Here is a 19,547-nt window from a genome sequence, read left to right as displayed (position 1 = left end):
TAATATATGCAACAGGGCAAATAGGCTGCAGCTCCATTATACCAGCCATGTGTATTATGCAGCATGTCCCAGTACACAACCAGCAGCTTTAACAGTGGTCAGACACTGACTTCCATTTACTGTTTAATGCTCCTCCCAGTAAAGTCCTTGGTGACGCTGCAGACTCCAGTTTAACAGCTTCATGTTCCTCTCAAGCCATTTTCCTCCTTTAACTATATATAATTGATCTTTTCAGCAGGATTGCATAATAATTATGAAACTGATTTTCTCGAAACCTGTTGGAACGAGGGGGCCGGGACCAAAAAGGAAAATGTATAAACTTCTGGTGCAGATCGTTGAAATGTGTCTGTCTGGGATAATCTGGGATATTTATGGGATTGATATCTATGATGGTTTGTGTAATTTAATCCAGAATACATTTCCGTGAAACTTGGGGCCTGAGCCAAGAGAGAACCACATATTTGGTGCAGATCCAAATATCCAATACTACACCTTCTCTATTCTTGCGAGACTAGGAGGTTATTTTTGGACATTTTCAACAATTTCATGGGGATTAACGTTCCGACACTGATGAATTTGTGTGAGCGATTTGGTGCAGATCCAATTTGATTTTGTGAATCTGGTTTCATCAGGGGACTGTTGGGGCGTTGGTGGAGATGTGCACTCGACTGAGTGCCGTTCTGGTTTGTTGGTTTATTATTCAGCAGGAGAGAGAGAGACACAAAAACCGGTGAACCAAGTCCCACCAAACTTTGTTGGAGGGATGGGGCTCGAGTCTGGGAAGAACCCTTTGCATTTTGGGGTAGGTGCAGATTCAAGTTTTAATTTTTAACATTTTTTTACAAACTCACCAAACCCATCATAACAGGAGAATAAAAAAAAATACAGGTCATCACATTATCTGTGGAGCAAGATGCTGCAGCCTCACTCATCTAATTCATTATTCATGAGATAAATGGTTAATAAGCATGAGGAGCGCCCCACTGTGTGTTTACAGTACATTCCCACAGTTAGATAAACAGGTCAACACTGGAGGTGTGTGTTCTGTCTGAACACATAAAGTAACCACTATAAACAGCCCCGGCTTCTTTCAGCTGTCTGAAGCTGGAGGCTGTAATTCCCACAGTTGAATTGACATAAATCAAGTCTTTTGCGGCAGCCCATAAATCCACGTGACGAAAACTCAGAACTAAGTAGGTAATTGGCAAAAATGTTGCTCCATCTCAGCTGCCACTGGTCGCCTGGCAGTGTGGAGCAGATGGCGCTTTATGTATTTATAATTGTCCAAACATTGTAAGAACCTCTCAGTATTTGGATCCTGTGCACGCTAATTAGCTTGATGGATTTAAATTAGAGCGCTTGAAATCTAGCACATCGCTGGTGTCCGTGTGTGCACGTGCATCGGCGTTGTCCAGACATGATGTATGGACCCTGTGTGTGAGCATCCGGCGTCCATTACCCTGCTCTTCGACACGGTGTCACGGGGGGGGGACTCTCGGGCGGCGGAGCCAGAAAGTAGTAGACATACTTTACGATCTTTTCCCAGCAGAGTTGTAAAACTCCGCAAAACTAATACGCTTGATGAAATAAAACTGCTGAATGTATCGACACCGTACATTTGTTACTCCGCCAGACGATTTGAGGGAGGCCGAGTGATGCATGTGCTGACCTGGATTTGATTTACTTTGTTATGACGGCAAAAACCGAGCATGTAGAGGAACCTCAGAAGCTGTAACCTGCATTTTGTATGTAGGTGGTGGAACATGCCGCGCTTTGTTTCACCTCCGACATTCAACAATGTGTGGTGGCTGATTAGTTTGGGATAAATTAGTAAAAACATTCTGTATATCTGCAGCTAATGATGCGTTCCAGCATTTTCCTGATTCCTCCTTGTGAAGTATTTATACAAAAATCTGTCCACATCCTTCCTTCAGTGTTTCTACACTTTTCATAATGCTGGAGAGATACAGAGAGAGAGAGATACAGAGAGAGAGAGAGACAGAGAGAGAGAAAGAGAGAGAGAGAGAGACAGAGATAGACACCTCTCAGGGTCCCTGGAAAGCCTGAGCATTGACTTCACCGGGGAAGATGCAACGCTGAATAAATTAGAAGTGTATGAATGACAGTGACACATGATACCATCTGCCGTGAGGTGAGACAGTTGAAACCGATCGATCCCTCCAGCCTGACGAGCCTCTCGCGGCACGATCAACAGAAGCCGGCGCCGCGCTCGCAGAGTGAAATCTATCTGCAGTCAACTAATTTTCGGAGACGTCTTCTAATCTGGAAATTATTTCACCTTGGCGGGTATTACTCTAATGGGAAGTGCCAGACCGTGACTGACTGCCGGTGTCACCGCACAAGATTTAAAAAAAAAAAAAAGTAGCGAGCGCCTTTGAGGATGAGTCAGTCTCCAAAAAGCTGCTCTGACATTGACATTGTGCCGCGGCAAACTCTTTACATTCGGATGAAAAGGCTCAGACGCGTGCAGCTGCTGCAGACGTGACTCGTGTAGATACAGCATGTTCCACGTCACACGCCAGATGACATGCTGTGCGAGGTGGAACAAGCATTTGTCATGTGAGGATCTCGGTTCGGTTGTTATCACGCGATGTGGAGCGGTGGTTATTCGGGGTCATGGAGGCCGGCGGATGGAGTCGGCAACCTTAGGCTTGGATAAGGCCACTGCTTCCAGATGTGTCACATGTTACTGAGCTGTCTTCTCCTCAGACTCTTTTAACCCAGACCCAGAGTTAGATAGATAGATAGATAGATAGATAGATAGATAGATAGATAGATAGATAGATAGATAGATAGATAGATAGATACTTTATTAATCCCGTGTGTAATTCAGATCATCCATTAGCTTGTACACTTAACACACCACCGACATACATACATAAATCACATACGAAGAACATATTTACTGATACAGGAATGGAATGCAATGATGTTATTGTGTCAGTGTCCAGTAAGAAAGTGTTCTTGTGCTGGAGTGGATAGTACAATAAAAAATCAAATGTATATATATATATAAAAACAGCAGAGAACTATATATATATAAATATATAAGAATATGTAGTGGTATAGTCTGGGGCTAGTATAGCCAGTAAAGGGAAGGACAGTGGGTTGGTATATAATAATGAGATGAGATGAGAAGAGAAGAGTAGAGAAGGGGAGGGCAGACTGAGGAGGGGAGTTCTAGTTCAATACTCATGCTCACGTCAGATTAGCATCAGTTCACTCGTGTCACTCTCAGCGAGAAGGGGAAAGAGCTTGTTTTCAAAAATGTCAAACTACTCCTCGAGGTTAAAGGCCCTTCCAGAGACAACCCGACATCGACACCACCCAGGAGAGGTTGGTTCTTCGCTCACTGCCGAACACTCAGGTGTCCAACAGAAGCTGGAGTAGGATGTCGGGAGGAGAGCTGGATCTTCGAAAAACTATTTTGAGTAAAAGCAACGCTGGAGTTTCGCAACCTTGACGTTAAAATGGTGAACTTTGTAATTTCGAGTTTGTGTCCAACATTCAATCCTCCTCCTCTACTGCTCTGATTTGGACTCTGTGTTCTGGTGCTGGACCGGTGCAGGGGTATGTTCTGGTTTTTGAATAATGTTAAAAACTGATGAGAGCATGTGACAGTGAACACGACACAGTAAAGTACATACGAGTGCTCCTGTGATCCATTGTTGGTTTAAAAAAAAAGGATTAAAAACCACTTAATGGGAGAGGATGTGGACGCGGGAGGAACTCATGAAACACCCTTGAAAATCCACTATGCTGTCAAACGTGCTCCACATTCCCTCAGATATCAGAGGATCCGAACTCATCAGCATCAGCCACTTGTTTATGTAACGCGGGGGCAACGGTAATTATGCGAACACACCATTGTAATTTATGGGGAACGTGTCCCATTTTAATGTGGAAGGATTAAGAAGCCTCCGAGGCTTTTTGACACCAATTCACACGGGAGGAACGAAAGCAAAACATTCTCCGCGTGTCACTGACAGCCAGATCTGCATCAACAACACTGTGCTGGGGAAAAGATTACGCTGATGATGTGTGTGTTCTTGCGGGTGTAGTCATCCAAACAGTTTGTTACTGTGTTGTTGTGTTTTTTTCTTTTCTCCGTGTAAAGCAGCGAGTCGTCTGGCCTCATTTCTCCGAAGCCGTTCCCTCCCCATCTGTCTGAAAATTGTAAAAAAAGTAAGAATGAGAATTTGAAAACGCATTTGACTTGATAAACGTTCGGGTGAGAGACATTCACAGGCAGTGATTTTACCTGATTACCTGTTGTTTTAAAGTGAAACCTCTCACCTGTGAAGTCCCCGAGGACCTGATTTGTAATCGTCAGAGCGAAATGATAAAGAATCCGAGGAACTCGTATTCTTCGGCTCGACAGCTACAAACAATAAAAGCAGCTGAGAAAAGTCCTCATATCAAATAATTGTGTGAAACATCGGCTCGTGAAGGACATAAAGTATTCAGCGGATTTAATGTGAACATTCTCGCTCTTTTACAAAAAAGCATCCGCTTCAAATTAAATAGAGAATGATGCTGCAGGGAGGGAAAGATTTATCTGAAATAAACAGACGCTGCTCTTTGGGCAACGAGACTCTGACGGCGTCTTTACACAGAGACTGAAATATTCTCCTGTTCCTTCTTCAAACATCAGCAGCTCGCTCAGACCATGAGAGTAAATAAAAGGCTTTGACAGGACCATACTGTTTTTCTAGCCTGACCTTCAGACCCCAACGTGCGGCACACGGATTTTCCTTCTCCGCAAACTCTTGGCTGAGTTCAGATGCTCGTCTTCTGACCGAATTCACCCTCTGACGTCAGTGTGATGAAAGCATCTTCTGTGAAATGTGTGTTTTTGGGTCCAATGTGTAATTGTAATTGTAAACATACCAATTGTAAAGTGGGGCATGTTTTTATTGTGGCAGATGAAGACAAAACCACATCTGTATTGTATATATCTGTAAATTACACAACTAGTATTATTTTCTTATTCTTATTCTTGTTTATTTCACATTTACTCTTTTACATAGATCCCCCTCTGTACTTTCTACTCCACAACATGTTTACAATGGATTGTGTTCAATGTTTCACAATGTTTTAAAAATAAATACGTTTTAGAAGTAATCAATAATGATGAATAGCTATTGATCGGATCGGAGTGGGTGGGTAACATTAGACCCTGCATCCTGAAATAGATTTGGAAGAGGCAGAGACTGTTGCATTAGGGAATAGGATACATGCTGCAAGTACTTTTACTTTTAAGACTTAAAGTATATAGAGGTGATATGGTACTTTAACCTTGGTACATTACACAAATATATGTGTGGGTAAATTAAAGAAGGGGAGGAAGAGAAGCTGCAGTGTCCCTTCATACCGGTGACCTTTCTACCCTCTCTGCTGAATTTCCCTGTGGGTCAATAAATGATGGGACATCAGTGCTGTTTAAAAAGCAGAGGAGACGCGTCTGGAACTAACTCAGACCGTGAAAGGATTCAAAAAGCCATTTCTTAATTTGTACGTGCTCGTCTGTGCTTTCACTCTCATTGCGTTTTGTTTTGCTTTATATGAATAAAAATGACCCGAAGTTAAAGAAATAATAAACAAACACTGGAGACGATTTATCCTGGAAGCATGAAACCACCGAAGCCTGCTGTTGAGAATTAGAGAAACATGAGACACGGGAAATATTCCAATTTTCTTTCTTGCCCGGAGAGAAGATGCAACTCTCATATCTTATGTTAATATGAAGCTACATTTAAGCTAAGCTAGCTGTTGGCTGTAGGATTTAATACAGACACGAGAGTGGTATCAATCCTCATATATAATTATTATCTACTATTCTTCCCAAAATGCAGAAATGCTCCTTATTGCTCCAATAAATGAATTTTAATCCATAATCACAGATGCAAGGATTTCCTGTCTATACAGGATATTTGTTTTATTGCAATCTATTAATATAAACAAACAAACTGTATATTGTGAAATGAAGATTCGGCAAAGAGAGTTTTACATCAGCGACTCCATAACAATCTGTGGCGTGGACCGGTGAATGGTTTTGGTCTGTAACCGAGACACACAGCAGCACGTCCCTTTAAGGTTCATAGCACAGAGATAGACTCAATAAAAATGTGTCACACGGCATAATCCCGGGGATTGTGTGTTCTGCCCAGGATGGTGCCATTGTTTCAGGGATCTCTTGATGGCTGGTTTCCAGCGCAATCGCTTTTGTCACATCTCCGGCTCATCATCCCATCTCCCTCTCTCTCTTTCTTTCCTGAAAGCAGCCGCTCTTATCTGGCTTTGCCTCCTCCCTTTCTTCCATTGCTTTATTGCATCTTGTCAGATTGAGTGTCTCTGAGCCCCAACTCTCTCATTTTTGGATTATAGAGCCCTCAAGGGTTTTTCCCTCCACCCCCCTGCAAGCATCCCCGCCTCTGCTTCAACTTCCTCTTCTTATCCTCCTCTCCTCCTGCCTTTTTATTTTCTTCTTCTCCTAATAGAGTGGGCCAGTATTCCCAATAAGCCTCTTATCCCAAACCCTCACCTCCATCTTTCTCTGTGTCCTCACGATTAGAGCAAGACGTCCATGATATCCAAGACTGGTTCAGTTATTATTCTCGACCTCCCTCTGTGTCTCTGCACCTTCAGAGCTCAGGACAGGGGTCTCCATCTCTTCGGGGATCCGTGCACTGTAATCAGCGGCTGCACTCGGCGCTCAGCTTTGCCAAATGAAGGCAGATCTATATCACAATCTCCAAACCAACAGCTTTCAGCAGTACGTGTGAGGCCAGAGCGGAAAAATAAATAAATAAATAAAAGCAACAACTCAGCAGGAGTGGCCTACTTAGACCCGCAGTTTGATGTGCTTCCATTCGACTGGTTTCACAACTTCCAGTTCCAGGAAGACTCGGCCTTTGAGCCCCGCTGATCGGTCTTGAGGGTCCGGACCTTCCACAAAGATCAACCTGATGTCTTCTTGTCCTTGTCTGGTTTCACTGTAACAATGTGTCTGAAATATTCATAAAGGGGCCGAGAGCTGCAGAGGGCATTCGCATTTCTGCCTCACTGCACCCAAGGAATTTCCTCCGTGTTTTTCATCTAGAACAATGGGATCTGTATCACTGATGTGACTCGTTTCAAAGCACAATCACCGTCGGCTTGTACCCTCGTCTGTAATGAAGTGAAATCGCACACATGAGTCACCGAGGGGAAGATTCTTTGTGGCTCCCCCCCCCCCCGTCCTGGCGGTAAATGCAGATTTTCCTCCGTGTGTTCGGTGAACCGTCGCCATTTATTGAGATTTCTCGCTTCAACCCTTTTTCATCTCTGCTGGACGTCGTGTTGGTTAATTTCTCACGTCTCCGCGCGGGGATGGAAGGCGTTCGCCGGGAATGGAAAAAGGAAACGTGGCTCCCCCCCGACCCCCCCCCCCCCCCCCCCCCCCACCCTTTCCGCTCTCCGCCTCTCACTTAGCTCGGTACCCTACGGCGCGGCGAAGCCAAGCACACGGCCGTCCAGACTCCCCAGATCATTACGCAGAAATCCCACAGGGAGAGGTGGGTGGGAGGTGGCTGCGACTCAGCAGGTGCACCGATGTTTATTGACATTCATCTCCATATGTCGTGACCCCGGCCAATCAGAAGGCACGGACTTGCATTTTGGCTTTGTTTGGTTTTTTTGGACGGGGGCGAATAAACATGCGTGGTTGCTGCATGTTTTAGATCTATAATCGAATCAGATACAACTGCAACAGCGTAGATGAAGTTTTTTTTACATTCCCTGTCAGAGGAGTTGGTTTGGAGCCCCCGTGCACACTGATCCAGCACAGGCTCAAAACCCACTGTTAGGACGATGCCATTCAAACCGCCGCTCCTCAAATCGGAAATGAAAACGCCGGGGCTCTTGTACCCAACTCCAATTACATTCTGGCATATCGGTCTGAGAATACATACTCCAGAGCAAATTAAACCCCTCGCTTAACCAGCGCGTTCCCCCCCCCCCACCCTCCACCCTCCACCCTCCCCCCGAGCAATTCAATTCTTCGCGGCGCTGAAATCACTTCCCTGACTGCACTGACAATCTCCCCATATACGAGGGAGAGAGAGATTCACTCCAGTCTATTTCTGAAAGTCTAATAAGATGAACCCTCACACTTGCCATGCTTAGATAAGGAGTCACTTGAGTGAGCTGAAGTGTTTACCATGGCTCAGACTTTCACACACGCACGCTCTCGCACACACACACACACACACACACACACACACGCACACACACACGTACACACACACACACACACACACAATATCTCCTCCAACTGTCTTTACCCTTTAATGTACTTACTAAGAATCTAGAACAAATGTACCCCCTGACACGGCTCCTTCTTTACATGATTCCATTCCGATCACAGCTTGAGTTTGTTTGAGAGTGTCCGGTGAATTGGGTGTGGATTTTACGCCGGAGTTTTCCTTTTCCTTAACCGATACCCCCCCCCCCCCCTTTCCTTGCTGTGATCTCCTGCTGTCTCCTCACATTGAGTCAGGGTACGTCCCGTCCAGAGAATGTCCGGAGGTTCTCCTGAGTTCTGACTGCAGCTTCTCAGAGATTCGAGGTACAGCCACAGTAACACTTACAGGAGACTGACCTTACACGAAGAAATGGAGACGTGGGAAGTAGAAGGTGGTAGCTGGTCCTCGGCTCTCCATCTTATCATTAACCTTGTTATCAGCCACAAGGAGTTCAGCTCCTCTGTGTTTATGCACCTCTTCCTTTAATGAGTGCCTATAGGCCGAGCCGCCACTTTATTATAGCCTGTTAAATTGTAGAGTTGAGTGATAGGCTACATTCCAAATCAACCAGATTGCCGTGAACACCGGGCGTGATGCAAAGCTGAAGAATGTCATCCTCCAGCGTACTCTCCTGTGTCCTCCGAGGGGTCGGATCCACCTCCTGTTTCAGATGCATCAACGTGCTCCATCCAACTCCCACGCGAGAGCAGGACTCGCCGTGTGGTCACTGGCATTTGAGTTGTTCTGAGGAGGCTGAGCAAAGTGCACACGAGCAAGAACGGAGCGTGATAGTCGTTCATTAGTGAAATGGTTTGTTTTTCCAGTGAGTACAAACAAAACAAGAATGTGACTCTGTCACTGCACAATACCTTCTACCTAACACCCTATCCTTCTATCTATCTATCTATTTATCCATCCATCTATCCATCTATCCATCTATCCATCTATCCATCCATCCATCCATCCATCCATCATCTACCTACCTACCTACCTACCTACCTACCTATCTATCTATCCATCTATCCATCTATCCATCTATCCATCTATCCATCTATCCATCTATCCATCTATCCATCTATCCATCTATCCATCCATCCATCCATCCATCCATCCATCCATCCATCCTCTACCTACCTACCTGCCTGTCTGCCTGTCTGCCTGTCTGCCTGTCTGCCTGTCTGTCTGTCTGTCTGTCTGTCTGTCTGTCTGTCTGTCTGTCTGTCTGTCTGTCTGTCTGTCTGTCTGTCTGTCTGTCTATCTGATCCATGAATTAGAAGAGAAATAAAAAATAAAATTGTTGAAAAATCCCTTATATGATGAATTAGAAAGCGGGAAAACAACCTCCCGGCTCCTCCCCTTGATCCGTATCCACACAAAAATGTTATGGATCCATTCCCTGACCCATAATGCATCCCTCCACAAGTTATGTAGGAATCTCTTTAATAGTTGTTTGCGTAATCCTGCTCTCTGTCAGACAGACAAAGAAACGTAACCTCCTTGGCGGATGGACTCAATCCAGGCTCAGAGAGTCTTTTGAAATCCCTCACATCTGTATTTCGCGGAGCCACATCTGCTCTTCGGAGCGGCTCCACCAAAGGAAACACAGATGATGACACCGCTCCCATCTTTGCTTGATATTTTGTGCTTATTTTTAGAAAGAGCTCCAGCAATTACCCGTGTCTATTTATAGCCGCTGATTGCACCATCGCTGGGGCACAATCAGGCCGCGCCGACGCAGCAGAAAGCCATTGGCTGATTGTTCCTCTCTGAGCCACTGGCTGCCTTTGATTATTGCTGGTGATTGCCGCAGAGTGCAACACGCAGCTGCACGCAGACCCGTCCTCCACGAGCCCCCTTCAAAACCTGATCCCCGGTAATCAGCGTAACTGTTCTTTAATCGCAGTGTGTTTGGATCTGGAGTCGAGATGAAGGACCGACGTTAAGCAGTGGTGTACAGTGAGAGTCGGACTCCGGTTAATCTACTCGACTCCTGGGTTATAATCTCTCTTTCTTATTCTCTGACCCCCCCGAGGCTGGGATCACAAGGAGGAACACACACACCAGCCTCATTCAGATGATACGACAATCATAATAATCATCCCTGCTCCTTCTGCCCCGTGTCCCCCCCCCCCCCGGCTGCACCACATGCCTCCGTGGATCTTTGTAATTATCCCTCCACCGCAGATGGCAAAATCAGATTGAAATCCTCTCCAAAAAGATCACGCTTTGCGCCCATTTGTGTGGAATGTAATAACCCAGCCCAACATTTTTTCAAAGTTAGGGGAGCTGCCATGTGTGTGTGTGTGGGGGGGGGGGGGGGGGGGGGGAGAGAGCTGTGAAAGTGGTTTATCAAAGTAATTGTGGTGATCTCTTTCTCTTTTTTTTTTAACCGTTCGGGGACTGAAAGGTAACAGGCACCCGTCTGGAGGAGATGTAGGTCACCGAGTTTCCTGCGACTCCCCCACTGACCCCCATCAGATAGAGGAAAGGTTGTTTCTGAAGCGTCTTCCCGCTCTGACACGCGATCAGATCTCCACCCCACTTCCTGCGTTTGAGGAGAATCCATGTCTGTGGAGACGGCAGGACGAGGCCATGTCGCCAGTAATTACCGCACACCGTGATATCATCTACCCCCCCCGCCCCCATCTTCACATTGGCTGTTGAAAATCCCAGTAGTTCAGCCTCTGTCTTTATCCCTGAATGTGACAGGATTTTATTTTGAAAACCGGGGGGGGGGGGGCCTGAACGTTTAATTTTCCTTTTGAACGTGCTTGATATGATTTTCCAGACAGGACCAGGGAATCCTTAACATCCATCCCTGTTGTGATACTTAAGTCCGTGTCGTGCCACAGGGTTAACGAGGAGATTAATGTTGTAATCCTCATCAGCTACATCACAGACTGTCCTCTTAGTGACTGATCCCCCCCCCCCCGGGGTCAAAGTGCAAGGCCCTGGAGTTGTACGCCGTAAAGACATGAGTCAATCCCAGTCTGCGGCCAATTCTTAAAAAGCACGTCCCAAGAGGTTGTTAAAACGCTCGGTTGGATTTCACAGAACAACGTTTCCTTGTAAGAAAATAAACAAATGTGACCCCGCTGGTCCCTCAACCCCCCCACCCCCCCCTCTCCTGCCCACACCAGGCTCCATGCTGGATTATGGGAAGACCTCCGGGCCGGTTTCACTATCAGCTGTGTCTGACCCACATCCCTCTGCCCCGGCTAATCCTTTGCTTCCCGTGATCTCCGAGCACCGAGCCCCATCTAATCCTTTGTGCTGCTTTATTTCAGCGTTAGATTTCATCTGGAGCGTCTTCCAGGTGATACCCCTCAGCAGCTGCTGCTGCCGGACGTGCACTGACTCTCCATTCACCGCAGGTTAAATGAGGAGAAAGCTGTTTCTGGTCATTGGAAGATTTATGTTCAGATTTTGACTTATCGCCCCAATAATAGATCAGATTAGTGGACAAGTCATTGTTACACTGGGCATTCACCACAGTGGACTGACTCCCACTGTATGTGTAACAATGCAAACTATACAGCAGTGATTTATTGTTATAACAGCATGTTAATTATCCCCTAAAAGTGTAAAGTTTATTACTTGACATGTGTTGGCATCTAAAGACTTCACTTACACTGACTGGAGGATTTTGTTAATCACCTCTAATGATATTTTGGGCGGCTGCTGCTCAGGCGATAGAGCGGGTTGTCCACCAACGAGAAGGTCAGTGGTTCGATCCCTAGCTCCTCCATTTCTATTGTTGTTGTGTATAGGAGAGGTATGTGACATTTTGGTTCTAAACCTTTCCAGGCTCCACTTGAGCAATTTGTTGTTTGTCTCATTTCGTCAGAATAAACCGAGATCGCTTCAACAGACATGTGAGTGGCTGTGGGTCATGACGTGGGGCGGGTCGGCCATTACTCAGAAGGTTGGAGGTTCGATCCCTAGCTCCTCCATACTGCCAGCCACACAGTTCCTCCAACACATTATTAGTTCACGTCTTCATGCTCGTGGATCTGAGCAAATCAAGTCCAATAACAGCTTGTTTTTTTCAAATGTCTCCTCACTGCAGACAGGATGTCAGGACGAATCCACCACGCCACACTCACCAACCTAAATTGATCAATCAAGTTCAATACAGGAGTTAATAGAGTGTGACTCATCGGTGTTGACGTGTTTGATTCCTCCTCGTGAGAAGCCAAAGCTCCGGGAGGAAGTCCGGACGTTTTCTCTCGTCTTCTTGCTTTTCTACAGAAACCCTGACCGGATTCAAACCATGGCGGTGGCTTTCAGGTCTTTAATGTTGTTTTAATGTTTTTTTAATGACGCCACAAAGAGAATAGGCCACAGTCGTTCTCATCTTTCACTCATGCAGATATGTAGGCGCGCAAACACACACCAGCACACAACCACACGCAGAAACTAGAATCAATTTGGTCAGCGCCCCTGGAGCCATTTAATGACCCTCAACAACTAACCCAGTATTTCTGCCTTGATAGATCAATAAATAAAGGTTTCTGCATCTATTATACATGAACTTATATAAATATATATACGTAAATGGACATATAGAAGAGGCCGAGCTGCTTATTACACCAATGCTATACGGAGCTGTAGATGAATTATAGAGATAGTTAATCAGATGTGCACTTCCCAGACTGATCTGGCTCCAAAAAACACTAATGCACAAACCACAACAAGAGTAAAACCTCATAGGAACATACTACCATCATGTGAAGTGTCTTCACACATGCACATGATTTATTTTCTTTTGAGGAGAGAAAAACATGAGAGCAAAAATAACCAATGTGTATTGTCTTAAGTCTGCAGCATTCATCCCCCCCGTTCCAGCCACACACCTTCACAACCCTCTGAAACGTTCGGCCTCTGCTGCATCTTTATTTTCTCCGTCACGTGTGAGTGGAGAATATCCCCCCCCCCCCTCCTCCCTCCTCCCTCCTCCCTCCTCCCTCGACTCCTTTTCTTGTCTTTTATGACCTTTTCCCGACCAGAAGAAACGAGGCTCCCGCCGCAGACTTTAACTCTCTATTGATTAAAGCTATATTCAACACACTGAATAAAGCACCTTTCTCCCCGGCCCCTTTCACCTGTTGACGGTCTGCAGCCATTTTATTGTGTCGGGCTGCGAGTCTGACACGATAAAATGGGAACGGCCGGTTTGTAACACACACAATTTTCCTGCCCCGGTGAGAGTTGTGTTTTAAGCATCTCTCTGGAGGGATATCTGTTTATACAAAGGGATTCTGCTATGATTGAAACATGAATTAAAATGCACATAAATATTTGCACATATTCAGTTTACAATAATAATAAAATCAGTCAAATCTTTTCAAAAAATTGAGTTTTTCTTTAATTAAACTAAAACTAATTAAACTCGTTAGCTCTGTGAATTGATTGGTCTCTGGCTGACTTAAATAATTTGTTCAGACATATTTTAAAAATAGCTTTGATCTCTACATATGGTATCGTGGTAAAAAGACTGGGGCTGAATTTGCAAAAGGATCCAGAACGGAAGAGATTGGAAAAGAAGAAGCTGTCAGAAACGTCTTGTAGCCTGCTGTTAATATGATGAAGCAAAATGTCAGATTGAACTTGTGCGTTATTCAAAGCCATCACTGTGAGGATGATTAGTTTACATGTTGGAAGTTACGGTGAGCAGAAGGGTTTTAAATCCACCGTGTCATACGAGTCCAGATCCAACACAAATGTCGCCTGCACAGAATGACACCACAAGGTCTCTAACATTTGAGCACATTGTGGAAAATGCAATTAAAAGAACACAATTAGGATGTGAAGCCAGAGAATAAACACCAGTGAGAGTCTCATCCTAATTTACCCATCTCAGCTCAGTCTGCTTTACTTTCAACACATTACTCTTCTTCCTTCTCCCTGCTGCAGAGTCTCTGGTTGGTCAGTCCGGATCCAATTTATGCAGTGTATCACTTTCAAGGTCAGACGTCTGCACCTCGCTCCTCTGTGCTCAAATCTCATTTCCCCTCGACTCTGACTCTACAGACATCATCTTAAAAAAGGAGAGTGAGACACATTATGTGGAATTGAAACTCGAGCAGAGATTTTCGCAGGTAACGACCGAATTCATCGCTGAGATTAATGATGAAGGGTGAAACGCCACAAATAGAATTAAGAGCATCCAAAATCAGATTTGAGAAATGTTATTAGGGGAGTTGAGCGTCGCAGGAATGTTTTTAGGCCAAAAGGGAACCGTAAAAATACTCGGCTGGGGAAGACACAAGTCATCTTTTGTCTCAACCTTTGGATGCACTCGTTCACGCAGCCCTCTCCCTTTCTATCTCTCTCACACACCCTCATGCAAAAAGACCGAACTTGGCAGTCAGACACCATAACTACTCAACAAATTGCCGTCCGGCCCCCCCCCCAACAGGCCCGCGCGCATCATGTCTCAGCATTCCGACGACAGCTTTGAATTGCTTATTATGCAGTTTCTCCGGAGTGCCCTGCTTGCACATGCACGCCGCAATCTCGGTGCAGCAGCAGCTGACTGGGGAAACCGTGGAAATAATTGTCTGTCGCTCCTTGTTGGCTGCTTTGACGTCTGGCGAATCCCTTTGTGGTGCACTAACAGAGCTGTTTGAAGACTGTCACTGGTTGGGAGGGAGTATACGGCTGCACCGCGCGCTCTAGTTCACGTCTGTGGTGCATTCCACCGTCAGCAGTGTGTCAGACTGGGCTGGTGGGCAGATGAGAGGTCGGGGGGGGGGGGGGGGGAGCAGGATGAGGATAATAGCTGCAGGTCTGACCCTGGCAGACGGAACGGGGCAGCTCCTGAATGGAGATGTCTTTATTTAAATATCATTTTGCACTTTTTCCTCTCCCAGACAGACCTGGTGGTGTCCACCCAAGCATGTCTTACATGTTAAGGAGTAGGAGCGGCTGCTTAATGTTGCACGCAGTAAACATCATGGTGAATTGCTCCATCTTGAATAATTGAGGATGTTCAAAAAGCTCTGATTGTGTGTATGATCTGGAGGGATGTTTTTTCTTCTTTTTTGGAGCTTTGCTATGAGATCTGTTCCATATGTCACCATCTGGTTTGTCTTAAAGGAGAAACTTGTTTTCTTTCCTCTGGTGTGTTGTACAGGATGTCTGAAGATGCAAAGTGAGAAAGTGTGCGATGAAACGCTTTCCTTATTTGTCTAGACTTGTGACTCATTGTGACATCACAGTGCCCCACATCTGCATAATGCATCACTTTTTAAATATGAACACAAACTATAAATATAAACCTGAACATGAGCAGAATGTAAAAACTAAAGACAACAAAAACAGGAAGAATCCACGTTATCACATTGTCTCCGGTCCCTTTGCTCGACTGGATTTAAAGAAATTTGACCTAAAGCAACTTCATCATGTTTTCCTGCTGAGAGCGACCTGACATTCAGGGACGGGGACAGAACCCAGGGTGAAACTTTCCACCGTGTTATCAGCTTTAGTCAAATGTCACTCAGTGAGGTGGATAGACATCAGAGCAAATGTTCCATTTTGTCCACTGGAGTGTCAGTAAGTGATGGATGCCTCCGGAGTGAGCCCTGGCTGCGGCTCGGCAGCTGCCCGCGGGGCAAATGTGAAAAGCACCATGGATTTTAGCACCGCGCAGTGCAGATGCCATGTGAGGTCACACAGGGGTAAATATAGCCCCAAGAGGGTGTTGAGGACGTTGGTCTGGGTCCGCGCTCGTGTCCGATTAGTTGTCCTTGCCCATGCTCTGGAGGACAGGGCGGGGGGGGGGGGGGGAGTAAGTATATTACTTGTCCTGTCCTTGCACCCCCAAGGACAAGCAACAGGGCCTTAATGCAGCTGTGGGTTATAGGGTTTTCAATCCTTGCATAGGGGAGGATGCATGATGCGTCTTATCTCGGCCGGCGTGACAGCGGCTGTGGCGGCGTCCCTCTCTGCCAGCTCGGGCTTTGAAGTGGAAACGCAAACAGTTTGAGCAATCAGTGCAAATGTCACCTACTATCATCTCCGACGTGCTAAATGCCTCTTACATCTCGTCTGAGGCACAGTGTACCATATGCTGGCTGATAAGATTTAAATATATATATATATGTGTGTTGGATATAAAAAAAAGTGACTCTTTATCTGAGCTTCACTGCAGACGCCTTGAAAAATACATTGAAATAAAGAGTCGTTTTTTGAGCAGATGCGCACATCGGAATTTGACTCGTCGAGAGAGGATCGTGCGATTGGCGATGTCTGCTCTGGGCTCGTCGGCCTTCGCGCGGATCTGCGTGCGCGGCGGATGATATTTTGTCTTAAGCTTGGGATGAATACAAGCCCGGATAAGTGAGTCTGCTGAATACATGATGTTTATAATCATAGCCCTGGGGGTCGGCTAATGTGCCCGGGGAGACGCGAGGGGGGGAGGGGTGTGTGTGCGGGGGTTGGGGGGGGGTGAGGAGTTCCAATCATCTGTCCAAGCAAGTCCCTCCAAGGCAGATAATAATGTGGGTCTAAACTGCAGCATGGGTGGGTAATGGGATTGTGAGCACGCCGGTCTCCTGCTGGATAAGCTCCCCTGATAGCGGCAATGACCTCTTCCCCAGTGACTCAGACGGGGGAGTCACAGTGTGGCTGCGTTCACTGTGTGTGTGTGTGTGTGTGTGTCAGGTGAGATGTACGAGACACAAGTGCAGGGGACAAGGTGAAAAGGTGAAAAGGTAGAAGGTGAACACGTCCACCGAGAGTAAACAGAGGACAGCCGAGGGTTAAAGGGCTCGGGGGGGGGGGATCATGTTTGCTGTGACAAAGCATTCTGGGAGATTTCAGCAGTGGTGAGATCAGTAGTTTAAACACCGTGTGTCTGCCGGTGGGTTTCATCCTGTGACCGTTATTCCTCTTTTTGGTGATTTCTCCAGAGAACTTCCCCGTTGAGAAATTGTGCAACTTTTTTGTTTTTCAGATGTGGAAACTGCTGATTTGTCCTTGTTTGCAGCTTTGTTTTGCCTCGTTCTCCTTTAACAACTTCAACCGGACCTTCTTCAGTAGCCGAGACGTCCGCTCGAATGCTAATTAACAGCAAATTACCTTTTTTTGCAAATGAATCATTCAAAGTTTAGTCATTTTTCTTGACCTTCAAAGGTCATAAAGCAAAGCGAGAGACTTAGGTTTTTATTCATATCCTCAAACTCTGCCCAGAGCGTTGCAGATGGACGGAGCTGCTGTCAGACACGAGCTGGAGTCGGGACGTTCTCTAAGGGGCTGTGTGAGTCAGATGCTCGGGACGTTTTCCAGAGCATCTCCTGCCAGCCACCGGGGAAAAAGATCGGAGTATTCACCATGAATGACAACGCTTCTAACACGTGATGGACGCAAAACACCAGTGTTAATGTGCACCTCTACCCAGAGACCACCTCTCGCCCGAATGCTGCAGATATATGAAAAACCTGCCGACCCAATTAAAAAGAAAACGTTCCTCAGCAGCACTTTAAAGAGAATCTGCTTCTTTATCTTTTATCTTGTAATCCCTTCTCTGTCCATCTGCTGATGTCAGAAGGTGCAGAGTCATTATTATTTGCTGCAGCTTTAAAAGCAACAAAAAAGCAAAAAGCAGAGCAGTATCTAAATGAGGCATAATAGATGTGAGAGTGACATAACCATGTTGAAGGGATGTAAGCAGCCTGACAGGAACATTGCTTCTAGCAACTCCTGTGCTGCATTAGTGATGATTTTCCAGGAGGCGCTCACAAAGAGTCTTCACAGCTCCGCGCTGATCCGCAGCCAAACCCGGAAAAGCCCCCAAAACACAAGGGGAGGCCACGTGCACGCGGGCGAACGCTCCACACATTGTTATTCACAACCCACCATCCACACCGGCCAAATTTATTTCCCCCCCACTTAAAAAATAAAAGAGAAGAGAAAAAAATATAGGTCATTCCGGTTCTAAAAATGGCTGCCTCTCCCCGGGGCTTGCCAGAGCATGAAATAGACTTTACATCACGTTAGCCGAGCAACAGCAACCCAAGGAAGTTTACTTTTCTTTTTTCCTCTTCTCTTTTTGTCACTGCCCATTTTTCATCCTCTTTTGTTGCTGTAGTCTCACATGCAGCGGTTTTCTTTTCCCCCCCCTCGTGGCTCGGTTCAGGACCTGAATGAGAAATCGGCGGGTCAGCAGGTTCGGAATGTGACAGACGAGGCTGAAGTCGTGTAGAGATTTAGATAACGTGCTTTGTGAAGATTTTTGACAATGGTTTCCACCTCTGCCTTTCAGAGCCGCTGCCTCTCCTGTGCTGATAAGCAGGAATTCAAAGGTGGATTCTTTTTTTTAAATGCAAAAGTGCCGGCTGAGGAAGGGGAGTCACATGACAGACAGGACGATTACTTCCTCTGCCTGTTTGTGTTGCTGCCCCTGGTCTCAAACCACGGGCAGGTGAATTACAACCGTATCTACATTTCCTCTGGCTGCAAATTACAATATGCACAAAATAAGCTGCTCTCGCCTCCTTTTGTGGCTTTGACACGCAAGTCTGCAATTTACGGAGGCGAATTCACTCGCAGCAAATTGGATTATTCAGCGAGGAAATTTGTGGGGTTGTATTTGCTGTAGTTTGGAGTTTACACACTTCCAGAAGCTCTTCCTCCTCGACCATATCGTCTCATTTTGTTGTTTTTTCCCGCCCGTTCATCACATCCACCTCCTCCTCCTCCTCCTCCCTATCCCGTGTCCAATGCACAAGGTCCCTGGTGGCTGCGCCTTGAAATGGCCTCATGTTTATTTAAACTTTTGAGTGTGGCTGCAGCGCGGCCCCGGTGCCTCGTTCGTTTCTCTGTGGTGTTTTCTTACAGCCGGCCAGCCCCCGGAGCCATTCATCAGCCGGGCTAAGTGTAGCTACAGCGCAGAGGGCTAAACAGCACTTCACCACAATGAGTGTGACATCAGCTCTCCACACAAACCAGCGGGTGTGTCAAAGAGAGACACAATTACAGAGGAGGACGAGGGGAAGAGGTGGAGAAATGACCATGCGGGGAAAGAGATGGATGAGGAAATGAGAAGGAGAAAGAGGGACAGAGCGTGTCCGTCATGTGGCTTCTAATTTTGGTCTGGGCTCGAGCGCCAGGCAGAGACGCTGCAAGCACGAGGAGCTAAATTAGCAAAGACGACACAAACACACACAATAATAATGAGCAGGAAAGAGCAGAGTTAAAAAGTAAAATCCCAGAGACGAGGAGTGCACAATAATGTTC

This window comes from Platichthys flesus, chromosome 21 (assembly GCF_949316205.1).
Source record: "Platichthys flesus chromosome 21, fPlaFle2.1, whole genome shotgun sequence".
In the NCBI taxonomy this organism is placed as follows: domain Eukaryota; kingdom Metazoa; phylum Chordata; class Actinopteri; order Pleuronectiformes; family Pleuronectidae; genus Platichthys; species Platichthys flesus.
Note: the sequence above shows the minus strand (reverse complement) of the source record.